The following is an 8,736-nucleotide window of genomic DNA, read 5'->3' on the forward strand; positions in this document are numbered from 1 at the left end:
CTCCAGGGGAGAAAGATGTGAAGATTTACATCCTCAGGGCACTATTCGTGGAAATGGACAGGTTAGCAATGGGGTTCGGGTTTGGGTTATCCTTGTTGACCACTTTGCTACGCTCTCACCACCTCCTCTGCCATGCTGGCCTGCCAGCTTTCCTCGAATCAGCTCTGTACCCTCCTGCCTCAGGGACTGTCACTTGCAGCCCCTCTGCCTGGCCCTCTTCCTCCAGGGCTTCACTGCTCTTCTTCCATGTCTTGTCTCAAATGGCAGCTTCTGCATGAGACTTCGCTTGTCACAGGAAATGTTTATTCTATCTGAATCAAATTATAACATTTTATTTTATATCATAATTATAAAATTATAAGATAGAAAATCCTTACTCTCGTCCTTTTAAATTTTCTCCACGACAGAAACCACAGTCTAACACGTTCTATGTTTTTCTTATTTATTTATTTTTACTGTTTTCCTTATCCCCACTCGAATGGAAGCTATTAAACAAGAGTTTTGTCCATTTGAGTCACTGCTACCTCCCAGCACCTAGGAAAGTGTGTGGCACACAGTAGCATGCAGAGCACGTTTGATGACTGACTGAATGAACGAGAAGCTGCTCTATCTGAAGTTCGGCAACCGTCTTGTGACCATGGGGGAAATGAAGAGAATCACAGAGAAACGGAACTGCAGCTCTGTCGCCAGCGAGCTGCTGAATTAACAATTCTGCCTGCTGAGTTCTTGTTATTGCAGTCGTGTGGCCCCTATCATTGAAACCACTGCTTGCTGAAGAACTGTTTTACTCATAGCAAATAGCCTAAATAATATATCCCTCAAAGGTATTTGTAAGGCTGCCTTCTAATAGAGACTGGGTGGCTTTTAAGAACATCAGTTTACTTTTTCACAGCTCTTGGGGCAAGTTGTCCAAATCCAGGGTGTCCACAGGGTTATGTTGTCTTTGAAGGCTTCAGAAGAAGATCCCGCTTGTCTCTCCCTCCCTGCTTCTAGTATCCCCAAGTCGTCCCTGCCCGGACTGGAGCGTCACTCCATTGTTACCTGGCTGTCTTCCTTCTATTGCTGGCTCTCTGAGATTTTGTCTCCTCTTTTATAGACCACCACTCAAATTTGATTAGGACCTATCCTACTCCAGTACGACTTTATGTAACTGAAAACATTTTCAAATTTCTGTACAAGGTCATTATGATAGGTTTATTGTACCAACCTGGCCAACAGGAATATGTGGGATTAATAAGGTCACCGTTTGATTATGGCTTGGCAAGCCCTGCCTGTCTCTCTCTTGCTCTTTGGTGATCGGACCAGCATGTGGTTGCCTTAGCTAGTTCTCTGCCTTAACTTGTGAGCTACACTACCCGTGAGACACCCAACCCCGTGGATTGTGTCACTACAGCTTGAGGTTCCTTCGAGACCTGCTTCACCACACTACTGGTGCATACATCGCTTGAGCTTGGGACTGCTGGATCCTGTCATCTGGCTAATTGTTGGCGACCTGCCCTGCTGTTTGCTGCCTGTGGCCCAAATGCCGCATTGCTCTACAGAAGACTCAGATATCTGCTCTCTTGACCTTGGATTCTGCAGCCCTCGTGAGTTGAAGGACTTCCAGTATATTAACTGTTCCACATACATGAGTTGAACGGAGCCCTCTGTACTGCTGTGTGGATGAATTAGCTGTTATATTCCTTGATGCTGTGTGTTGTGTGTAGATAGATAGATGGATGGATAGATAGATAGATAGATAGATAGATAGATAGATAGATAGATAGATAGATATTCTCATAAGTGTCCTGGTTTTGTTTCTGTAGAGAAACATAATTGGGACCAGGAGTGGTTCTAGAGAAACAAGATCGCAAATATAGACTTCTCAAATTGACTCTCCAGCCTGATTAGGCTTAGCAGCACGGGTAATGCTATCTCTCCCCCTAAAGGCATGGACACATCTGCCACTCTTACTAGAGTGGGTGGTGTTATTCCAGCTAATAGCCACAGCATCACCACCAACAGATGAAGTGCGGGGGAGAGGAGAGGCTCTGGGTGATCATGTGTTTGATAGTTTCCAGCAGTTTGGTCAGGAGGAGAAGTATAGGGAAGCTAATTGGCTATCCTCCTTACAATAGAAAATGTGATCAAAGAAAGGGAGACTCTCAGAAGCACATCTCAGGTGCTGAATGACAGACCTAAAAGCTCCTGCATGTGCTGCAAAGGACAGTCCTCTCTCCTCTAGTCATAGAGCTGACATTGATGAACGCCAGCGTCTCGTCATACGAGTAGCTGAATTACAGCTTCAGCCAAATTGCAGGTCTATAACAGTGTCTGATATTAAAGGAAGGGCATTAATCGGAAAGAATTGGGACCCTGGAGCATGGGATGGGAACATTTGAGCTGATGTTCCAGAAGAGGAGGGTATTAAGCCTCTAGAAATGATTGAGCCACCCCAGTCAATAGAGCCACCCTCCCAGCCGAGGGGATTAATGCACTCTCGGTAAAGCAACCCACGCCTGAGCAGATTAACCAACCTGTTCAAGCTGAAATGCCAGGTGGGGCTGCTGCTGTGGCATTGCCTGGGGGAGATGCCTTACAAGATATCGCTGAGAGCACTCAAGAAACACCCTCATCACTCATTATTTCCTCTAGACGTGTAAGTAGAATTATCAGAAAGTTCCAAAAGGTGAGGTTCAGATGATGACCCAGGAAGAAGCACACTATCGTCATAAAGATTTGCTGGAGTTTCCTAATACGTGAAAAACAGAATCCTGGGGAATATCCCCGGGAACGGTTACTAAGGGTGTGAGATACTGGTGCAAGAAATGTAATATTAGACCAGCCTGAGTTTCTTGATATGGGGCCCCTAAACACAGGTGTGTTTCCCTAGAGAACCCTGTCTAACACGGTCACATTCATCACTATCAGGAGTTAGGACTTCAGCATACATTTGAGGGAAGACAATTCAATGCATAACCTCTGCCCGGGATGAGAACAAAGGAGACGATGATTCTATTGCAAGAGGACTTAGGGATAGGCCTCCAGGGGAGGGATATGAATGCAGCCTCTGGAGGGTTTGGAGTAACGTCAGCTGAGCAGACTCTTCTCTCTCTGCTCCCAGGGACTCTCGGGGGCTCAGGGTATCCACCAGTGCAGTGGACGTTAGGATACCTACCTTCTTTCATTATCGGAGCCGGTGTAGAAACTTCAAAGGGGTTTCAGGGTTTGGTATTCAAGGAAGCAACCTCTTGGTTAGACTTCCCCTTGTATAAATGCAGCCACAGAGGGTGGGTACCGTAGATACAGCTCTCTGTTAGCCATGCCGTTTGGAAAGCATCATTAGGACCACCTAATCTTCCCTTATCTCATCTTCTATGTTGATCATCCTTCCTACTTGCACTAGCTCAAAACTCTGATCACCGTGGGGGACTGAACATCATTAGGTTAAGGTTGCCACCCCCAAACCATAACCAAACTCACTGCTGCCATCGGGTCGAATCTGAATCACAGTGGCTCTCCTGGACAAAGTAAAAACTGTCCCCTGTCGATTTCCAAGACTGTAACCCTTTGCAGGCGTGGAGAGCTTCATCTTTCTCCCCACCTTTGCCTCCACACTCACTGCCACTGAGTCAATGCCAACTCATAGCGACCCTGTAGGACAGGGGATAGCTGCCCTTGTGGGTTTCTGAGACGTACCTCTCTACGGGACTAAAAAGCCTCCTCTTTCTCCCATGGAGCCGTTGGTGCTCAGACTGCTGGTCTTGGGACTGCTAGCCCAGTGCCTAGCTACTGTCACTCCTCGGGAGAAAGTTTACATAGGATGTAATATTGGTTTTCCTCTTTCTTTGGTTGCTTTCATTTTATTTTTTTAAGATCATTTTGTTGGGGGCACTTACAGCTCTTATAATAATCCATATCTCAATTGTATCAAGCATATTTGTATGTATGTCATCATCATATTTTCTAAACATTTACTTTATATTTGAGGTGTAACAGCTCCTCTTTTTTCCCTTCCCTCCCCCCCACCCCATCCTCGTGACCCCTTGATAAATTATAAATTAATTTTATTTTCATATCTTACCACTGTCTCCCTTCCCCAACAGGTTATGTTGTTCGTCCACCTGGGGGTGGGGGTGGGGGGGTTATGTGTCGATCATTGCAACCCGTTCCCCCTTCCTCCCCTCCTCTCCTCACCTTCCCCCTACCTTCCTGGTATCGCTACTCCCATTTCTGCTCCTGAGGGGTTTATCTGACCTGGATTCCCTGTGTTAAATATATTTTTAATTCACTATCTGGGAACACTAGGATGACCACAAGTAAGGTTGGAAACATTGGCTCAATCTGGGCTCGACACAGTGACCAAGGATTCTTCGAAAATGCAAACCATACCATGTACTCCCCTGTTCTAGAATCTTCCATGGATTTTCATTGCTCTTAAAATGTAACCCAAACAAGTAAGACCCATAACTCACTACCTCTCAGACTCCTTTCACATACCCTGCCCCGTTCCACTCCCTAGCTCAACAAGTTCAAGACACAAGTCTCTTCCCTGATCCTATCCCTTTTTGTCTTGGCAACAATGCTTCTTCCTCCCTGGGACTCTTCCCGATCTCCTTGCCTGTCTGATTTACACTCAACCTCGAGATTGGCACTCACCTATCTTTCTCTTTGGAGAAATCTCTCTTCTTCCTCCCTAAAATGGCAACAACACAACATCTCCATGAACTCCCTGGATATTCCAGCTGTAGCACTGGGTACACTCTGTAATCATCCTGCCTATTTGGTTGTGTGCTTATCTGAGGGCCCAGATCTCTAGGTTCTCCGTCCTGTGTTGAGTAAGTAAACAGAAGAGTAAGTGATGGACTCTCTGTTCATCTCACCACAGTCAGATGACCACATCTAGGTAAACACCTTGTGCTGTCCTAGACCAGCTGGAAGTGTCCTGACCACCACTGGAGAGTGATGCTCCAGTGTTATTTGGTGGGAAGGGTCCATAGGGAGCTACTGACAGACTGCCTGCAGAGCGTGCAACCATGTCCAGCCATAGCCCCAGGTACTTCCCCGAGCAATCACCACTTTCTGACCTCAGCTCAGTTTGGACTCCCAAAATTTCCCCCTCAGCTGTTTGGAGGAAGCGAAGCCTGACCTTCCTGCACCCCAGTGATAAGTACAGCAGCAGGGCAGCAGGGAACAGCAGTTCTCTGGGAGCCTTCCTGGTCCATCCTATGCCAGTCTGACTCCCTGGAACAGTCAAGGGGACATCCCACAAATGAAGAGTGCCTGGGGAATTCCAAGCATGAGGGGAGTGGAAACTCTCAACTTGTCCAAGCCGTAGAGTCCGCAGTATGGGCATGACACTAGTAACGTCACATGAATCCCTCCTCACCCTCACCTCCAGCAAGAAATGGGCTCACACTTGCATGCATCCACATAGACACACCACACACAGCACACATTATTATTATTACTATTACCATCAAGTTGAGATAAGCTCACAGTGACTATAGGGTTTTTCAGGGCCAATTTCTCAGAAATAGATCACCAGGCCTTTCTTACAAGGTCCCTCTAGGAAGAACTACCAACTTAACCATCTGTGTGCCTGGGGACTCCCTCTCACACACATATAAGGCACAAACACATACAACACATACACAACACACCCCCACACACCACCACAGAAAGGTGTATTTCCCTATTTTCAAAAATAATGAAGGTTTCTGGGAAAGTTATTCTGAGATCAGAAACTCCCTGGCCTGAACGCTTGCTGTTAATGAGGTCAGAATCCCCACGTGGAATCATCCTGGGCAAAATGCTGTTTCTGCTGGAAGTTCCAGAGAAATGGTTAATGGAAAGATGGGGATGTTTTTCCCAATATCAAATTCTGAGTGTTCTCAATGTCCCCAAACATTTGAGTTTCCTTTACTAGTCCCAATCTCGATCTGCCACTGTTGTCTTAAATCTAGTTATAATTTCAGCTGTCAGTGTATTTCCCAGAGTGAGAGTAGAAAACAGGACTTTAATGAATCAATCAGCAAGTGCTCTTGTGAAAACAGGAGTCAGAGGAGGACTGAATATTGGCCTGGGAAATAAAACCCTGGTTCTTGGGCTTCTTGTGTCCTTAACTGTGCTCTAACAAATTTGAAAACCTGGAAAAAATGAAGAAAAGCCAAGGTACATACTATCTACCTAAACTAACATAGATTGCGGTAGAAAATTTGAACATATCTATAGCAGAAGAAAAAAATTGGGAAGGTCATTTGAAAACTTGCAACAATCACACACACACACACACACACACACACACACACACACACACACACAGAGTCCAGATAACTACACTGGTGAATTCTACCAATCATTCAGAGAATTCTGATAGTAAATTTACCTAAATTACGCCAAAGTATAGAAAAGAATGGGGTTCTTCCAATTTTATTTTCTGAAGTAAATATAACCTGATATCAAAACCAGGCAAAGACATCATGAAAAAAATTATAGACCGTTATTCTGTATTAACATAGATGTAGAAATTCCCAAGAAAATCCTAGCCAGTAGAATCTAACAACATTTAGAAAAATAACACATCATGACAAAGTGGAATTAGTACCAGGTATGGAAGATGGTTCAGCCTTAGAAAAACAATGAATGCAATGTATCACATAAATAAAACAGAATAGCACAGTCATATTAATTATTGCAAAAAAAAGACATTTGACAAAATTCAACACACATTCCTCATTTTAAAAAACCCTCAACAAAATAGGAATACAAGGAAAATGATTCAATGTCATAAAGAACACATACAAAACTGAAAGGAGCCCTAGTTATGAGTTGGACTGCTAACACAAGATTGGTAGTTCGAATCTACTGCTCCTCCATGGAGGAAGATGAGGCAGTCTATGCTAGTAAAGATTGACAGCCTCTCAGCACCAGAGACACAGTGCAGGAAGTGTGCCCAGTCTGCACCCCGTCTCCGCCACACACACACTCACACACACACACCAGGGAACACAGCCGACCAGGAAGGGGAGCAAAGCAGCAAAGTCCCCAAGGAATTCTAAAGATGGACTTCAGACTGCGTCAGATTCGATCAGAAAACGCTCATAAATTTCAGCAGTCAGACCTGGAACTATGCATAGGCTTCTTTTTTTCTTTTTCATGTCTATTTAAGATAGGCAGGATAAACAATCCTGAGGAGAAAACAAGGAGACTGACAGTTCTCGGGGGACAGGGAAGAAGAGGAGTTGGGGGAAAAGGAGGAGGGAGCCAACAAACCCAGGGTAAAGGGAACAGGGAGACATCTAAAATCGAGGAGGGCATAGAATGCCTGGTGTGGTTCAATCAAGTGCAATGTAGCTGAGAGGAAGTACAGAGAGCCGAATGAAGGAAAGTAAAAGGAAATAGAGGAAAGAACTAGAAGGTAAAAGACATTTATAGAGGTATAAACATAGGCATGTACATATGTAAATATATTAATATATAATGATAGGGAAATAGATCTACATACATATATTTATAGGTTAAGTATTAAGGTAGCAGATGGATATTGGGTCTCTACTCAAGTACTCCCTCAATGCAAGAACATTTTGTTCTAAAACCCTGGCATTCTGTGATGCTCACCTTCCTGACACGATCATTGAAGACAAAATGGATGCATAAGCTAATGTGATAAAGAAAGCTGATGGTGCACAGCTATTACAAGCTATAGTATCTGAGATCTTAAAAGCTTGAAGTTAAACAAGCAGCCATCTAGGAGGGAAGCCACAAAGCCCACATAGAAGAAGCACACCAACCCGTGTGATCATGAGGTGTTGAAGGGATCAGGGATCAGGTATCAGAGGACCCAAAACAAACAATCATTTTGATGCAAACAAGGGAAGTAGGAATGGAGACCCAAAGCCCATCTGTAGACAATTGGACATCCCCTCCCATAAGGGTCACCAGGAAGGGAGGAGCCAGCTAGGGTGCAGAATAGCACATATGAAACACACAACATTCCTCTAGTTCTTTAATGCTTCTTCCCCACAACTATCCTGATCCCACTTCTATTTTACAAATCCAGCTAGACCGGGGCATGTACACTGGTACAGATAAGAGCTCTAGGCACACAGAATCTGGGACAGATGAACCCCTCAGGATCAGTAATGAGAGTAGCAATGCCAGGAGGGTAGCGGGAGGGTTTGGGAAGAAAGGGGAGCAAGAGGGAACTGATCGCAATGGTCGATGTATTCCCCCCACGCCCCATGAGGCCCAATAACAGAAATGTGGGTGAAGAGAGACAGCAGACTATGTAAAATATGAAAATGAAAATAATTTATAAATTATCAAGGGTTCATGAGGATGGGAGGGTGGTGGTGGGAGGGGAAAAAAGAGGAGCTGATACCAAGGGCTCAAGTAGAAGGAAAATGTTTTGGAAATGATGATGGCAGCTTATGTACAAATGTGCTTGATACAATTGATGTACGGGTTGTTATAAGAACCCCCAATGGGTGCTGTAGCAGCCCCCAATAAAATGATTTATTAAAATTAAAAAATAATAATAAATAAATAAAAGATTTACAGCCTCACAAAATTCTAGGGAGCAAATTCTACTCTGCCGTATAGGGTCTTGATGAGTTAAAAGCAAGTATTGCAGTGGTACATATAAAATCAATAGCAAACATTAGTCTCAGCAGAAAGATATTGAAAATATTCCCCTTGCAAAGAGGAACCAAGTAATGCCCTTTGTCACTACTCCTGTTTAATATTGTGTTGGAA

This window comes from Echinops telfairi, unplaced genomic scaffold (genome assembly GCF_000313985.2).
Source record: "Echinops telfairi isolate 266 unplaced genomic scaffold, ASM31398v2 ScPeMD7_15;HRSCAF=58, whole genome shotgun sequence".
Classification (NCBI taxonomy): Eukaryota; Metazoa; Chordata; class Mammalia; order Afrosoricida; family Tenrecidae; genus Echinops; species Echinops telfairi.